The following is a 19027-nucleotide window of genomic DNA, read 5'->3' on the forward strand; positions in this document are numbered from 1 at the left end:
TAGATCACATCTACTGCTCTGCCCTCATCAATCTTCTTTGTTACCTCTTCAAAAAACTCAATCAAGTTTGTGAGACATGATTTCCCATGCACAAAGCCATGTTCACTATCCCGAATCAGTCCTTGCCTTTCCAAATTCATGTAAATCCTATCCCTCAGGATTCCCTCCAACAACTTGCCCACCAGCAATGTCAAGCTTACCGGTCTATAGTTCCTGACTTTTCCTTACCATGTTTCTTAAATAGTGGCACCATGTTAGTCAATGTCCATTCTTCTGGCACCTCACCTGTGACTATTGATGATCCAAGTATTTTAGCAAGGGGCCCAGCAATCACTTCCCTACCTTCCCACAGAATTCAAGGTACACTTGATCAGATCCTGGTGATTTATCCACCTTCATGCGTTTTAAGACATCCAGCACATCCTCCTCTGTAATAAGGACATTTTTCAAGCATCTATTATCCATATCCTTTGTCTTCCATGTCCTTCTCCACAGTAAACATTGATGCAAAATATTTGTTTAATATCTCCCTCACCACTATGGTTCCACATACAGGCTCGTTTGCGGTGATCTTTGAGGGGTGCTATTCTTTCCCTAATTACCCTTTCATCCTTATGTATTTATAGAATTCCTTTGGATTCTCCTTAACCATATTTGTCAAAGCTATCTCATGTCCCCTTTTCAGTATACTTCTACTGCGATTGTACTCTTCTAAGGATTCACTCAATCTCTGCTGTCGATATCTGACATATGCTTCCTTCTTTTTCTGAACCAAAACCTCAATTTATCTAGTCATCAAGCATTTCCTACACCTACCAGCATTTCCTTTCACCCTAGCAGGTACATTTTGTCTCTGGACTCTCGTTATCTCATTTGTGAATGCTTTACAATTTCCATTTGTTCCTTTATCTGTGAACATCTGTCCCCAATCAACTTTTGAAAGTTCTCACAAAGCCATGTTCACTATCCCTAATCAGTCCTTGCCTTTCCAAATTCATGTAAATCCTATCCCTCAGGATTCCCTCCAACAACAGCTACCGCTAAAATTAGCCTTCCTCCAATTTAAAACTTCAACTTTTACATCTTGTCTATCCTTTTCCATCACTGGCCCCAAAGTGTTCTCTTACTGACACCTCAGTTATCTCCCCTGCCTTATTTCCCAAGAGTAGATCAAAGATTTGCACCTTCTCTAGTAGGTACATCCACGTACTGAATCAGAAATTTTTCTTGTACACACTAAACAAATTCCTCTCCATCTAAATCCTTAACACTATGGAAGTCCAAGCCTAGTTTTGAAAGTTAAAAATCCCCTACCATAACCACCCTATTATTCTTACAGATAACTGAGATCTCCTTTTAAATTTGTTTCTCAATTTCCTGCTGGCCATTGGAATGTCTATTATACAATCCCAACAAGGTAATCGTCACTTTCTTATTTCTCAGTTCCACCTAAATAACTTCCCTGGATGTATTCCCAGGAATATCCTCCATAAGTACATCTGTAATGCTATCCCTTATCACTCCCTCATCTCTTGCCCCCCTTTCTATTCTTCCAATAGCATTTGCATTCTGGAACATTAAGCTGCCAGTCCTGTACATCTCTGAGCCACGTTTCTGTAATTACTATGATATCCCACCTTCTGTTCCTTCCCCATGCCCTGCATTCATCTGCTTTCCCTTTTAGGCCTCTTGCACTGAAATAAATGCAGTTCTCTCTTGTTCTCTGCTTTGTTCATGCCTGCCCTGATTGTTTGACTCGCTCCTTTACCCAAATGTACGAGTCTCAGATTGATCTCTTTCCTCACTATCTCCCTGGGTCCCCACCCCCCTTACCTCCCCTAACTCCACCCCCCACCACCCTGTACCTCCCATACCTCCTCATCTTACTCGTTTAAACCCTCCTGAGCAACTGTCGCAAACCTCCCTGTCAGTATATTAGTCCCCTTCACATTCAGGTGCAATCCGTCCTTTTTGTACAGGTCACTTCTATCCCAGAAGAGATTCCAATGATCCAAAAATGTGAATCCTTCTCCCCAGCCACGCATTCAGATTAGATTAGATTACTTATAGTGTGGAAACAGGCCCTTCAGCCCAACAAGTCCACACCGACCCTCCGAAGAGAAACCCACCCAGACCGATTCCCCTACATTACCCCTTCACCTAACACTAGGGGCAATTTAGTATGGCCAATTCACCTAACTTACATATTTTTGGACTGTGGGAGGGAACAGGAGCACCCAGAGGAAATCCACGCAGACACGGGGAGAATGTGCAAACACCACACAGACAATTGCCTGAGGTGGGAATTGAACCCAGGTCTCTAGCGCTGTGAGGCAGTAGTGCTAACCACTGTGTCGCCCATTCATCGACTCTATTCTTCTATTCCTAACTTCACTAGCTCATAGTACCAGGAGTATTGCAGCTATTATTACCTCGAGGACCTCCTTTTTAAATTTCTGCCTAACTTCGTATATTCTTTTAGAATCTCATCTTTTTCCCTTCCGTTAGTTCCACTGTCATTAGTCCCAATGTGTACAATGACCTCCTGCTGGTCCCACTCTCCTTTGAGAACATTCTTCATCTTCGCCAAGATATCCTTATTCCTGGCAACGGGGAGGTAACACATAGAACATAGAACAATACAGCACAGAACAGGCCCTTTGGCCCATGATGCTGTGCCGAACATTTATCCTAGCTTAAGCACCCATCCATGTACCTATCCAATTGCCGCTTAAAGGTCACCAAAGATTCTGACTCTACCACTCCCACAGGCAGCGCATTCCATGCCCCCACCACTCTCTTGGTAAAGAACCCACCCCTGACATCTCCCCTATACCTTCCACCCTTCACCTTAAATTTATGTCCCCTTGTAACACTCTGTTGTACCCGGGCAAAAAGTTTCTGACTGTCTACTCTATCTATTCCTCTGATCATCTTATAAACCTCTAACAAGTCACCCCTCATCCTTCGCCGTTCCAACGAGAAAAGGCCTAGCACTCTCAACCTATCCTCGTATGACCTATTCTCCATTCCAGGCAACATCCTGGTAAATCTTCTCTGCACCCTCTCCAAAGCTTCCACATCTTTCCTAAAGTGAGGCGACCAGAACTGCACACAGTACTCCAAATGTGGCCTAACCAAAGTCCTGTACAGTTGCAACATCACTTCACAACTCTTGAATTCAATCCCTCTGCTAATGAACGCTAATACACCATAGGCCTTCTTACAAGCTCTATCCACCTGAGTGGCAACTTTCAAAGATCTATGAACATAGACCCCACGATCCCTCTGTTAACCCTATATTCCGCATTCTTATTTGTCTTTCCAAAATGGAAAACCTCACACTTGGCAGGGTTGAACTCCATCTGCCACTCCTCAGCCCAGCTCTGCATCATATCTAAGTCCCTTTGCAGCCGACAACAGCCCTCCTCACTATCCACAACTCCACCAATCTTCGTATCATCTGCAAATTTACTGACCCACCCTTCGACTCCCTCATCCAAGTCATTAATAAAAATTACGAACAGCAGAGGACCCAGAACTGATCCCTGCGGAACTACACTTGTAACACACCATTCTGCTTTCTCACTGCCGGCCGCAGAAATGTATGCATGTGCCTTTGAGTAGTGAGTCCCTATCACAATCAATTGCTTGGAACAAGGCCTACCCCTCATTACATTAGAATCTGTCATGATACCAGAAACTTGGCTGTTTGTGCTACATTCCCCTGAGAGTCCATCACCCCCTACATTTTCTAAACAGCATACTTGTTTGAGATGGGGATAGCTACAGAAGAATCTTGCCTGCCTTCCTCTCCTACCTTTCCTGACGGTAACCCATCTACCTGACTGAATCTGCAACTTTTCTCCCTTCCTATAACTACCATCCATCGCACCCCATAGCTCCTGTAAATTCTTTATTGCCTCTAACTGCTGCTCCAACTGATCCATGTGATCTGATAGGACTTCCATAATGATGTCAGCTGTTAGAGGGAAAAAAATAATAAAAAACAAACAACAGTAATACTTTGAAATGGATGTACTGGTTATGTTGGTCTTGCAATTTGAAATATAGGTGTGCCAGAACAGGATGTGCAATTCGTAAGTTCAACTGGTTTTAATCCTTCTGTACTTTTCTGCTCTGAACTCATATAAACTTTAATTATCTCTCATTATTCATTTCTTCTTTGTTCTGATGAATAAATGGGTCTTAAAGCCTTTCAGGATTTACAGTCACATGTTTTTAAATTAATTTAGCTCTATGTTCTAAACTAATTGACTACCTTGGGAACGACATTACTATAAGCGTATCAGAAATCATAGCCTAAATCTTTGTTTTCTTTGGCCTAAGTGTCAGTTTTGTTAAGTATCATGGAGATTTTCTCTCCACAAAGCTGACCATGTTTTCTCGCTCTATCTTATCAAGTGCCTAATTAATTATCTACTGCACCCCATGGCATCCTTGCATCTGACTCTCACCCCATTCTACCGCTCACTGTACCCAGAACAACTTGCCACAGCAGGATACCAGGATATCAAAGAATGGGATTTTTAAAAGGTCATTGTGCAGTAGAACAAATGCTATTCATTATATTTGACCTGGATCTGGCGGACAAGGGAAATTTGGTGCCTAACTTTACAGGCAGGGACCTGGATGTTGTGTTGGACAGTGTGATGTAGAGTTGGGACATCCTCTTCCCCCACGACCATCAATGGAAGCCAGGCCCTTCTAACATTACTAAGTAGGTCAGTACAGTCTCAGCTGTCCGGAGGAAGGAGTTGAAGGAAGAACGTCAATGACCTTCTCCACTCCAACAAGACTACCTCCATCTTTTTCTAGTACGTCATATTCATATTATCTCTCTGATACCGTACCCACCTGCTACCAAGTCTCATGCTTCAACATGCTCTCTATTGTGTGCAACATCTTCCCCGCTTACTGTCACCCACCCCAACCCCTAACTTCATTAACCCTGCATGCCCTCTGCACTACCAACTCACTAGCTCATTACACCTCTCCATCTGTGTGGAAAGTAATAGCTAACTTTTGATCTCCCTTAACACCAGTCTGTCTCTCATTTCAACAGGCAAATAGCCCTCAATAGGGCAGAAAGAGTCAAGAAAGGTGGTGTGCTGCCTGACATTTGGCTCATCAACCCCTCTGTAGAACCTCTGACTCTGACTGCTCTGAATAGCTACTGACCATTTCCAAGCCCTTAGACTGGTATTGGAAATTACTGTTGACATACTGTGCTGGGACCCCTGACCAAAGGCTATCTCTATTAACTTGACTAAGGCCTGTTGACATCCTATGCCAAGCTTCCTGGCTTTGAGTCAGCATAAAAAAGGCACAGCAATCTAGCTTTATTGTGAGTCTGCTATCTCTGACTGAGGGCCATGGTGCAAAAAGGCAATGCCAATAAGGCAGGAATGCTGTGACCATCCAGGTAGACTCAGAATGAGTGAGCACGAAGCAAGCAAACAGGCCAGAGACGCAGCCTGGTCCAGTCCCTGATCTGAATGTAGTACCTGATCAAAAAGTGTCCTTGTAGGAATCTTGCAATGGAAATTGCCATAGCACCCAATGTACAATATTGAAGTGTAATAAGTGGATTGGAGATGTGCTATTGAAGTATCTTAGGTGCTGGTACGTGTCAGATGACAATGTCAGTGGATGTGGTGTGCGTGTGTGTGTGTGGCCACTCTCCATGGAGTATGCCCTGAACAATTGGTACCTGGTGTCCAACATGGAGATCCTTTAGAGGAAGTGGAGAGTTGAAGTTGCCAGGTACACGCTCCTGACTTCCGTATTGAGAATTCTAGGTGTCTGGTTTGCTTGAAATGAGTGGTATGGTAGAAAGTTGCATGTTAGTGAGGCAAGATGTGCAGAAAATAAGGTTCTTAACAAACAATAGGCAAATCACCACTGCCTAGAATCTCATCACATTGGCTGGACTTCAGTTAAAAGATACAGTGGGTTGTTTCTGATATCAAAATAGAACTTGCTGGATTTCTCATTCTATTCTGCCTTGTTTCTCACCACAACCCACATTGTTCCAGTCTGTTTAAGATTCTAGCCACATCTCCTATTGTCCAGCTAAAAAGCACACTTCCTGTTTTATGATCTTACCTTTGCAGCTGTTCACATCTTAAGTCATTATAGTCCAAATCTTTCAAAGTGTAATAGGTTTTGAAATTGCTTTAATTATATTTATCCCATTTTCTACAGTTAAGACATTAATACCCAAAACCCATACTCATAGATAAGTGAAGCACAATTTAGATACTTGCAGCAAAAGTATAATCTCGCTAAAGGGTTCTTTACAATGCTGGAAATCCCTAATACACAGAATCATTCATCATTATTCCTTCTGCCACTTTGCATCAGTGTCATATTATTTCCTCTAGCTTTTAAATAATACAATGATGATTCATAAACCAGAACTGCAGGAAACGCAATCTGACCAAAGTTCGCTGGAAAGTTTTCTTGTTCCCAGTGTAAAGAAACCTCATGTCCTACACTCCAAAGTATGATTATCATAAGCCCTTTATGTGTCATAGTGTTCAACAGGACTTGAATATCCTTTTCACTAAATTGGCCTGAGTGAAATTACAATGGTGCCTTTTATGTTCCACTTCTTGTTCTCGGATTATAGAAGAATAAATACTTGGAGAACATGTGACTTAAATATTAGGTGTGATCAAGTTTATTAAAAATAAATAATTAAGGTCAATTCAGCAGATTTCACTTGCGCACAGCATTTCTCTTCCATGTGGAATGCGTGCAAAATTAACAAATCTGCAACTTGTGCTGGTTGTATAAGTAATGTTCATAATAGAAGTCTGTAAATGTTGCATTTCATGACACATCCTTAGAATTTCTCAATTAGTTTGTAAAATTAAAGTCAAAGCAACTTTTGCACACTTGATTCATGTGCAGTTGAAGCTGAATTGAAAAGTAATTTCACACAGCAATTCTGCAGAGGCCAAACTTCCATGTCATTAGCTTAAACTGAGGTAAATTTAACCCCAGACAGTCCGTAACACTGGTAAATTAATTCATTGATTCAACAGAAATGCTACTTTGCATACAAATTCTCCTACTGCTTGTTGAGTAAATCTAGAGTTAAGGAATACAGACTCAGCATAAGCAGTGATATTTCGAAGTGAGTTGAGGAATTTCTCCACTCAGAAGGGATTGAATTTTGTAGTTTCCTATTCCACAGGAGTACAGAGGAACCTTGATTATCCAAAGGACATGGACGGGGATAATCCATTTGGTTAATTGAATTCCAGATAATCGAATGCCAGATAACATAGTTGAGCCGAGCATCAGGACATTGCGATCTGGCCGGATGATCCAATATTCAGATAGTTGAGGTTCCTCTGTACAAAGTTTCAAACATTGAGTGTACTAAGGCCAGAGATTGATAGATTTCAATTTATGATATGGATAGCTGCATGTTTTGGGTAAATGGCATTGAGTTAGAAGATCAGCTCTGATCAAGTTGAATGACAGAACAGGCTCATTCAGCCGAATCCCCTACTCTGCTCCTATTTCCTATGTTTCAACTTTAACAACATAGGAGGATATGTCTGTAGTAAGACTTGCTTCTGATATTTCATGGCAGGAAATATTTCACTCGACACATTTGTTCAGTGAATACAAATCCCTGGACACAAGCAGTTACCTGCTCATTTATTATGTTTAAGGTGATTAGTCTGCCATTCAGTCTGCAGACAGAACATTGCTTGATAATATGTAGCATTGTTTGAGTCTCTTCACAAGTGTCTGATGGATTTGTATTGAAGCCTCAGTAGTGGAGGTTGGCAGCACAGAAATTCCTGGCTTGACCTGCACCTATACAGCAAGGACAACCGTGAAGTGGTAGCTGAAAGTCTTCCATCAATAGTTAGGGTTTGTCAAAGAACTTGCTAGTCCCTTCCTATGTGCCCATTGCTTGATCCAAAAGACATCTGCTGGTTAATCTTGCTCAGGAAATTTGCTTTATGTTGGGTTTCAAGATGGAAGGCAGGTGGTAGGTAGATGAAGCAGGTGTTTATGGAATGAGATTTGAGATGCAGCACCGGTTGTGGACTTTCATTCGTCAGCAGATGTATGAAGTGATGCTTGTGAAAACAGTGTGAGAAACAAAACTCACATATTAATAAATTTCAGTCCGAGTCAAATTCTGAAGCAGTGAATTTTATTGATACGTACTTGCAAGAACGGGTGCCTAACGAGTAAGCACCTCGATCTGAAGGTAACATTCTGTTTTATGCTGTTCAGCTGCGTCTCTCAGTCCTCCCCTTTCACCCCATTGGTTACTTTTACTGTAGCGCGTAGCCTATCACAAGCTCTAGCTTCGCTCCACCTTTGTCTAGCTTCTCTCCACCTCTGTTTACTTCTCCCTTTACTCTAAGCCTGTCGCCCCTTACTCTTATTTATCTCATTCCTTATATGTGACTATCCTGGCATAGTTTGCTGTCTTCGTGCGATTATCCTGCCAAACTAAATTCCATCCGTTGGCCACATCCCTCCTGCAACTGGCACATTATTCTCCTGTTACTGATACATCCTGCTACACTGCTCTGCCCTATTAGTCATAGATAATTCTACCTGTTTTCGCTTCTCACTGTTTAGTATTGGCAGGCATAGCCTAATTTTATAACGTAAGCTTTTGCAGAAGCAACAGCTGTTCCCTTATTCTGCACAATTTTAACCCTATACCTTACAATCCCCCTTTTTTCTTCTTGGCTACTAAATGTTGTTTTCTGCATTTGTCTCATATGTTGCCTTCCAGTTTACTAGCATCATCCCTGAGACTTTATTTATAGTGACTAATTCCTTAAGGTCACCCATCCCCTCATTGTTCAAAAGGTTGAGTTCCTCTGCTTGATTACCTTTTAGAGGCATTTGTTTTGCCAAGGCTGTCTCAATGAGCCGCTGGGTTAACCCTCGTGCACAAGGTATGATACAATAGCGAATTGCTGTCAGTACCCCTGCTACCATTATCAGGTAGGTGAGGATAGAGACTACCATGCCTTTCCACTTCCCAAACCATGATTCCAGCCATCCCGTGAGTGATGTGTCCACTCCTGAGATCTCAGCCAATTCTTCTGCCAAGGTGGTCAATCCTCGCAAGGCACGAGAGATTGACCCATCAGGTGCTGTATTATTTGGAATAAAGGCACAACAGCTATCCCCTAACATCACACATACACCCCATTTTTCGGCTAGGATCATATCTAGGGCCAGTCTGTTTTCTCAGACCATTCTGCTGGTTGCATCAAGTTGCTCGGAAATACCCTTGACTGCATCTCTAGTGTAATTGATGAATCTTTGCTGGTTGTAAAAAAATATATAGTTTATCCAATCCACATTCTTGTTGACCATTACCCACCAAAATAGGGCCGATTCAAAACCTGCTGCAATCTGGTTGCGGGCCTTGAACTGATCGGGGTCCCCTCTAGGAACTCCTATAGAGTCGAGATAAATCCTATCATCAAAGGAAGTATCTAATAATGACTTTTTACCCCTCTTATTCTTTGTTACTACCATCTTCTCCTTCTCAAATGCCAAGGTGAATGGGATTGCCAATTGCACAATTGCACATATCCCTCTCCAGTCAGGAGGTAGGGTAGGTCGCAATATTCTGCCTCCACAGTACCACCAGAGATCCGCCCGGGGAACCCGGAGTGCTGAGTATTTCCCTCCTTGGTCTTTTCCGGTGTCATTCTGAGTTTCTATACATAACCTCAGCTCCCCCAAGTCTCTAGACCGATTTGTATCCTGTCGGCTTATACACAATGTGTGATTCCTGACTGTGGTCAAACATAGGGGGGGGGGGAGCTTTCAAATCTGTCTTCTGCAAAGGAGGGAACATTAGAGATAGGGATATACAATTCCTATCATTCCATGCAGTCTTATCCTGGTACAGGGCGATCATACATTCCATGCCCTTCCTGTTTCGGTTCCACCCGAGCAGAAAGGGGACTATGTGGGCAACTCGTCTACCGGAGGCACATGCATAGCAATTGCTTTTATTCAGAGTTTTAACAGTGTACTTTACCCATTCAACCCAGGCATTTGCTTCGCCATATCCAGTTTCTATTTCAAAGTCTGTTTTAAGTCCTTGACCTCTATAATTTTTACCACCTTTGGGTCATTGGGAGGGGCAAAAGGTTGTATCTTATTATCAAGTTGTTTGGCCCATTTTCCATTTCCTACAGCTATTCGGAAACAGCAGCCTGAAAAACACTTCCCAGTGGCTTCCATTATTATCTTTAAATCGTTACTAAGGAGTCGAGACGCATTTTTACAGGGAAAGGAGTCTTCAGAGGAGGTATTTTTAATGGTGAGATATATCGGGTGGCACTTTTTGTCAGGACAGTCTAGGGCTGGGCGAAAGGGGGCTCTATGGATAGTGATGCCAGGTGGTGGTTTTTGCGAACCATACCTTGTGTCCGGTAGGGTCTTCAGAAGGATTTCGGAGGAAATATACTCCTTCTGATACTTTACATCTGCGCATTTTACTAGGTTGCAAGCATCGACCTCTATCACTTATGGATATTCAGACTCAGGGACTGTTAATAACAAATATGGAGATGACAGCATTGTTTGACAAGATCCCAATACTAAGAAAGCTAATATGGTAACCCTAAGCGTCCCCAGCATCTTATAATAGTATTGAAGGACCGAGAGATTTAACATGCAATACAATATATAGATCTATCAAAAAGAAACCTTCCTGCATCTGCCTAGAAATCAGTTACTTACAGTCTTTTGAGTCTGAGTTTCAGTGGTTCTTCCGTCGATTCGGCCTTCCAGACTTCTTTCTTAACCGGGGATTCCACCGGTCCTTTAATACTGGTGTAATGAGTCCAGCCTTTCTCCGCTGTGTGTATTGCCGTTTCAGTCGTCAAAAGAGCCTGGTATGGTCCCTCCCAATCTGGTTGCAATTTAGTTCCCAATTAGGACCCAATCTCCCAGCCGGATGGGATGAATGGCGAATTCAAGGGGCAGAGTTTGTGCCAGTAATCCTTGTTTCCTAAGAAAAGACAAAGACGAGGACAAGCCCAGTACATACTTTTTTAAGAACAGATCTTTCGTCTCCAGGGTGGGCACTTCCCCTTTCGATCCCAGATAGGGCAGGCCAAACAATATCTCATAAGGGGACAGCCCCATATCTTTCCTTGGGGCTGTCTGCACTCATAAAAGGGCTATAGGTAAACATTTAGTCCAAGGGAGTCTGGTTTCTACGACTAATTTTGATAACTGCTTCTTGAGTGTCTGGTTCATTCTCTCAACCTTTCCTGATGAAGGTGGGTGTCAAGGGGTGTGGAACTCCCAGGAGATACCTAACCCTTCATTACTCCCTGGAGTATCCTGGATGTGAAATGAGTTACCTGAACTGAATCTATGCATTCCACTACCCCGTATCTGGGAATCGTGTGTTCAAGTATTATCTTGGACGCCCCACTTGCAGTGGCAGTGGCTAAAGGGTACGCCTCCACCCATCCAGGTAGGTGATCAACCATTACCAGTATATACCTCAGTCTTTCCACTCGGGGTAATTCGGTATAATTTACCTGAATGCTCTGAAATGGTCGGAGCCCAGGTTCTCTCCCTCCTGGGACTTGTTTCCTCAATACCTTCTTGTTGATTTTCTTGCATGTTATACATCTCTCACATATTCTGTTTGGCTATTGTATAGATCCCTTCACATCCATATTTCCTTAAGACCAAATCACAATTGCTTGCACTCCCCAGTGACTCCCCTAGTGTAAGACAGCCATAACTTCTCGCATCATCATTTTATTTAGCATCTCCCATAAATCGGGTAGCATCCAGCGCCCCTCTACTGTCTGCGTAGTTCCCAGTTCTTCTCACTCTCTTTCTTCCTTAGCACTAAATATCGGTGTCCCCCCAGGTTCCTGCACCATCGGTATCAAAATATATATTATAGCGGGCTGAGGGTTCAGAGCATCTCCTTAGCGACTTCATCGGCCAATCTATTTCCCTTTATTTTGGGATCTCTTCCCTGCTGATGTCCATTTACGTGGACTACTGCTATTTCCTTTGGCAACAAAAGGGATTCCAATACTTGCCTTATCAATTCCTCATGAGCCAATTCTTTACCCCTACTGTTTATCAGTTCCCTCTCCTGCCATATCTTCCCAAAAGTGTGTGCCATCCCGAAGGCATACTTAGAATCTGTGTATACAGTTCCTTCTTTGCCTTCCAAGGTATTAAGGGCCCTTCCAAGTGCATAAAGTTCACAAGTCTGTGCCGACCAATCATTGGGTAGTCTACTAGCTTCAATAACACTCCCCTCTATTCCATCCACTACTGCATATCCATTATGCCTTTTACCTTCAATCACTCTGGAGGACCCATCAATGAACAGCCTAGCTCCTGCATGTAGAGGGATGTCTCCAAGATCCATTCTTACTTTAGTCTGGTATTCTATAATGTCGAGGCAGTCATGTTCTGGGCGTGAGGGAGCTTCATTCTCCCCTTTCCAGAGAAAGGTAGCTGGATTCAGACAAGTGTCTGTGATTAATGTAAGGTCATCCCTCTCTATTAGAATTGCTTTGTATTTTAGAATTCTAGAGTCCGTAAGCTACCGCCCTGCCTTCTGGTTCAATATAATCCGTACCTGATGCGGGGTGCTTACTATCAAGGCCCCCCCGAATGTGAGTTTTCGACTTTCTTTCACTAGTAGCGCAGTCGCTGCTACTGCCTGCACACACTCTGGCCACCCTCTGGAGACTGGATCGAACAATTTAGACAAGTATGCTACCGGCTGTTTCATCCTCCCCCATCACTGGGTTAGGACTCCGAGGGACGCTCCCTTATCCATGGTGGCAAACAAGTGAAAGGGTTTGTCCAGGGAAGGTAATGCAAGGACAGGGGCATGAATCAAGCTTCTTTTCAACTCCTCTATTAACTCCTTTTCTTCATCTGTCCACTTTAACAACTGCGGTTCTTCGTCTAACAATTTCAAGTATAATTTCCTTGTCTTTTGGGCGTATGAGTCAATCCATAACCTACAATACCCCGCAAGCACCAGGAATTTCCTTAATTCTCACTTAGTCCGAGGAAGTGGCATCCCCATTATTCCTTCAATCCTTTCAGGGCTTATTTTCCTTTTCCCTTCACTGACCAAGTGTCCTAAATATCTCACTTCTCTCTCTACATATTGTAATTTGTTCCTTGAGACCCTCAGTCCCTGTCGTCCCAGAAAGTTTAGCAACTGGTTAGTTGCTTCCGTTGTTCCCCTTTCATTTTCTTCCGTGACCAATAGGTCATCCATATTGTAGTAAAATCGTGCCTTGGGGACTGATAAACTTTTCCAAAATTTGTTCTAAAACCTGGCCAAACAGGTTCGGGGATTCCGTGAACCCCTGTGGAAGCACTGTCCATCTATACTGTTGTTTTCGCCCTGTTTTTGGATCTTCCCACTCAAATGCGAACATGTTTCTACTTCCTTCTGCCAGTGGACATGTCCAAAAAGCGTCTTTTAGATCCACCACACTGAACCACTTGTGGTCATGTGGAATCTTACTCAAAAGGGTATAAGGGTTGGGAACAACAGGATGACGAATCTGTACTATCTGGTTAAGTGCTCTCAAGTCTTGTATCAACCGATAGGTACCGTCTGATTTTTTTACTGGCAAAATAGGGGTGTTATAAGGGGACATACAGGGTTCCAATAGGCCATCCTTAATTAACCCCTCAATCACAGGTTGTAACCCCCTTCGTCCTTCGGTCGAGATGGGATATTGTCTTTCGCATACCGTCTCCCCCACCTTTTTCAAGCTAATCTCTCGAGAGGGAATATGCAATCTCCCTCGATTGCCTTCACATGCCCATACTGTGGGGTCTATTTGTTTCTCCTGTTCCTCGGTCAAAATGGCCATTCTTATTACTATTCCTAATCCTAAAAGTATGATTAAATCCCTTCCTAACAAGTTGCTCCCTATGTCCGGAATATATAAGAATTGTCCTTCAACTCTTCTTTCTATTATTTTCAACTGTTAAAGGTTCAAATACAGGGACAGTAAATCCTTCTCCCTTCACTCCAGACACCGTTATTTTCTGATCTGTAAATTGTACTCCTCTGGGTATAAAACTTAAGGGTGACCTCACTGCCCCCGTGTCTGCTAGGAAAACTACATCTTCCCTATAAGGGCCTACCTTTACATTTATCAAGGGTTCCCGGTGGGTCTTCGGGGGCAGGAACCCCTGACACCCCTAGTATTCATCAAAGTTCATGAGCGGGATGGTTTTTTCATCCCTTTGTATTTCAGGACACTCCCGCATAAAGTGTCCTTTTTCTTCCACAATGGTAACGCCCTGCTTATTGGGGTCCCCACCTCTGTCCTTGTCCTTGTCGACTGGAATCTATGAAAGGTCCTCCTCGTCCTCTACCCCTTCCTCTATGTTCTACGTGCTGCCACCCTCCACTCCGGTTGCTAGTCAGCGGTTCGATTCTTTTCTTGACTACTTCGTCAGCCGTGGCTACCATCATTTTCGCCTTCTGTTTTTGCTTCTCATCCTCTCTCTTTACAAACACTTTCTGTGCCTCTCTTAACAATTCATCCATTGATTTCTCACTCCACCCTTCTATTTTCTGAATTTCTTTCTGGATGTCTGGCCATGCCTTAGTCACAAAGTGTACCTTTAGGAGACCCTGCGCTACTGGGTCCTCGGGATTCATCCCTGAGTATTTTCTCATTGAATCTCGAAGTCTCTGTAAAAAGGCCAAGGGGGTCTTATCTTTCTCTTGGTGAATCTCAAATGCTTTTGATGGGTTTTGTGATTTCGGGACTGTCTCTCTAGTGCCCTTAACAATTAGGATTTTAAGATCTTTCATTCGGTTTCGATCTTCTGCATTATTGTTGTTCCATTGTGGATCAACATTAGGGAATTTTTGCTCTGCTGCTGGTGCCTCGCCACCTGGGGGATTCTCGCGTTCTCAAGACCTTAAGGCAGCATGCCTTATTAATCCTCTTTCCTCACCAGTAAAGAGTATGTTCAGGATGGCCATTAACTCAGTCCAAGTATACAGCCTGGGTCCTAAAAATTGATCTACTTGTTCCGATAGTCCCACTGGATCCTCTATAAGGGATTTCATCTCTTTCTGAAATGCCCGCACTTCACCACTTGTCAGCGGTGCATTTACAAATCCAATATCCCCCGCTCCTATTAGAACCTCCCTAAGCAGACAGACTTGTACAGACATTTGCTTAGACATTTGCTTGGACCCCATGAGCCCCTCTTTCCCCCTTCCCTCTCCCCCGTGTCTTTTTCTTGCCCCCCCCCCACCCACGCACCAAGTAGTCCCCCTTGTCCCTGATCCTCATTTTGTGGGTCTTCCTGTGGGGGTTGATTCCAGGGGGTGTCATAAGGCGAGGGTAAATGGTCAAGAAAGTCCCAAGAGGGGGGAAAAGGGGGAGCCGTGGGGGTCCCACCTCCGGGACCTTGTTTAGTTTCTACAGGAAACACCTGTGTGTCCTGACTGTCTTTCCAACAAGAGGCATAGTTTGACTCTTCCTGACTAAAGGGTTGTTTTTCATTGACATAGATATTGAGGAGTTGGCAGACCTAATCTTCATCCGGGACCCATATTTTGGCCAAAAAACTGAGGGGGGTCTTATACTTTCCTTAGTCCATACAAAACAGCAATATTTTATCATCTTCCTTTTATCCTTAGTTCGAGTACAAGTACTATCTTTCCAGTTTTTCAACATCTGTCCCAATGGACTTTCTGGAGGGATGTTATCAGGGATCCTTCCCTTATTGTTACCATTACCTGGCATCTTGTCTTTACTAATTTTAGAGCCTATGATGATCAACTACAGTCAATTCCTTCGACTCTAGTATGTCATCCCCAGTCACCAAGGCAATACTTAAAAATCTCTTTTCTTACCTTGGTCCGCGCACGGAATTGCCTGACTGCAACTGTGCCTACTTAAATTCTCTATTTTACAACCTTTCGCCTGGTTCAGATAGACTCTCATCGGATCTCAATCAGTCAACCAGAAAGGGAAGCCACCGCCGAGGAACACGGGACCGTTCTAAAAGGAATGGGAAGCGTCTTCCCAACCGTCGACGGTGCCCACCCTGCTGGTGATGATGGATATCCCAGACACGAGCCCCCAAATTGTGAGAAACAAAACTCACATATTAATAAATTTCAGTCCGAGTCAAATTCTGAAGCAGCGAATTTTATTGATACGTACTTGCAAGAACGGGTGCCTAACAAGTAAGCACCTCGATCTGAGGGTTACATTTTGTTTTATGCTGTTCAGCTGCGTCGCTTTGTCCTCCCCTTTCACCCTATTGGTTACTTTTACTGTAGCGCGTAGCCTATCACAAGCTCGAGCTTCTCTCCACCTTTGTCTCACTTCTCTCCACCTCTGTTTACTTCTCCCTTTACTCTAAGCCTGTCGCCCCTTACTCTTATTTATCTCATTCCTTATATGTGACTATCCTGGCATAGTTTGCTGTCTTCGTGTGATCATCCTGCCAAACTAAATTCCATCCGTTGGCCACATCCCTCCTGCAACTGGCACACTATTTTCCTGTTACTGGTACATCCCACTACACGGTTGCTCTGCCCTATTAGTCATAGATAATTCTACCTGTTTTCGTTTCTCACTGTTTAGTATTGGCATGCGCAGTCTAATTTTATAATGTAAGCTTATGCAGAAGAAACACCTATTCCCTTATTCTGCACAATTTTAACCCTATACCTTACAACAGGAAGCCTGTCGAGTAGGGGGTTATGCACATTTGTTGACACTCAATTGAATGTAATTGGTGTGTGTGTCTGGTGCTCTGTATGATGGGACAAGTTCTGAGGTTCAGAGTGTTGTAGCAGAATTTCTTCACATGGGTCAAGCAAACTTGGTTAAGAGGCTGTTTCTAGTTTTCACCCTTGCTGTTTTCTTCAGATATTCCTGGATGGACAATGTACTGTCTAGAACCATTCTCAAGTATGTTGGGTTGGGATCTATTTTATTTCAGAACTGCTGTGATAATATGCAATTTTGCTATTCCACTGAAAAGAAACATTAATATTTGGAAAAAGTGCATTTTATTTCAGTGACAATAAACAGTCAAGTGAATTAAGACTTCTACATTCCAGTATTGAGTCAAACTTATTATGCATCAATATTTTGCATTTTAAAGAATCATTGCAGGAAATTAGTATCTACCGCAGCATTGAATCATCTTGTTCATAAAATCTAGATTGTAATCAAATAACTGCACCAAAGCTATAGTTTATCACAAATGAATACCTTCAAAAAAATTAAGAGATTTGGCTGCAGTAGAGAGAAATTCCATAGAATATGGATTCTGTTCTGATGAATGTGAAACCAATCCTGAATCTTATCAACTAAATAATGGAATATTTACAACATAAAATTTAGCAGTCATTTGATCACAGCAGGAATGTTCTATTTAGTTCTGAAAACAAGGACCTGAATCAAAAGGATTTATTTCCATTGCAACACAAATATAAGGTTACTCTCGGAAAATCCATGGTGATAAATTTAATTTATATTTTCAAATCAATAAAAATCTTTGATGTCCAACTCCAGACCTGAACACAGTTTCAAATCAGTTGTATCTAGTGCTGATAAATAAGAAAAGTTGTTTCCAAGGAGATGATGGTTGAACCAAATAGAAGCTTAATTAGTTGGACTCCACGTGTCCCCAGCATTTTGTAGGATCCATTGATAATATTAAAAAATTGTCAACACAAAACTATTTGACCAGCAGTTGAATATGAAAAATTGATAGCATCCAAGTGAATGTGAATCAATTCATTGCATGGGTTAAGGGAGACAAGGTGGACTTTTGATGTTGGGCACCATCCTAATTGGAATAAGAAGTGTGAAATAGTGACATGATAAAGGAAGCTATTAAACACAACAGATGGCATTTTCTTTCCTTTGGGATTGTAGATATGAGAAACAGACTCCCAGGAGTAGCATTTAACTCTAAGATATTCAGAACTCTTCCTCATGAAATTAGAGTCCGCAGTAGATTACATTGTGCATCATCCATTGAGAGAATAAATTTGTTGGGTCACATTTATTGTCTTGGATCTTCTTTAAGCATCTCATCTGAAAGCACTTATTAAGGCATGTGGAATAATTACATGCATCAATGTGCATGTTGATAAACTGAATATGGGCAGCATGGTGGCTCAGTGGTTAGCACTGCTGCCTCACAGTGCCAGGGACCTGGGTTTGGTTCCAGCCTTGGGTAATTGTCTGCATGGGTTTCCTCCCACAATCCAAAGATGTGCAGGTTAGGTGAAGTGGCCATGCTAAATTGCTCATAGTGTTCAGGGATATGTAAGTTAGGTGCATTAGGCAAGAGTAAATGTAAAGTAATATGATAGGGGAATTGGTCTGGGTGGGTTACTCTTCAGAGAGTTGGTGTAAACTTGTTGGACCTAATGGCCTGTTTCCACACTGTAGGGATTCTACGAAATAATTGGTGACAAAGATTTGAATAACTTTAGATTTTTTTAAAAAACTGAATACGTTTTATCATGGGTTGCTTTGACGTGGAGTTGCACCTCTGATTTCAAATTGTGCAAATGATTTCACTTTTTTAACACTTATAATGTGGTTAATAACAGATTTCTTCACAAAACTGAATCTCCCAAAAGGGACAATAGCATCAGTGACGAGAAGTGGCTAAGATACAGAAAACAGAGAGTGGTGGAGACTGGTCTTGGAGTGAAATGAATATCTTCTATAGGAGGAACTATTTCAAAGTATCCAGATAACGCACAATTTGGGAATGTAGCTCAGAGAATAATTTCAGACTTCAGGCTTTCTTCATCGAACAGAAGACTGTTGAAATTGAATGCAGAGAAATATGAAGTCATACATTTGGAAAGGATATAGAAAGAGTTATTTTGCATTTCTCAGTCTCAGGCTGTCCAATGTACTTTCCAGCCATTGAAGTACTTTTGAAATGTAATCACAGTTTGAAT

General features: G+C 42.5%; 1 protein-coding gene across 11 annotated transcripts in view; it reads left to right on the forward strand.

The window, feature by feature from the left end:
* Nucleotides 1-19027, forward strand: part of tenm4 (teneurin transmembrane protein 4) — a 2250110-nt gene that overhangs the window by 950161 nt on the left and 1280922 nt on the right. The gene's annotated exons all lie outside the window — the stretch shown is intronic.

The sequence above is a fragment of the Chiloscyllium plagiosum genome, unplaced genomic scaffold (genome assembly GCF_037043375.1).
Source record: "Chiloscyllium plagiosum isolate Xiang-an unplaced genomic scaffold, Cpla_swu_hap1 HiC_scaffold_6, whole genome shotgun sequence".
In the NCBI taxonomy this organism is placed as follows: Eukaryota; Metazoa; Chordata; class Chondrichthyes; order Orectolobiformes; family Hemiscylliidae; genus Chiloscyllium; species Chiloscyllium plagiosum.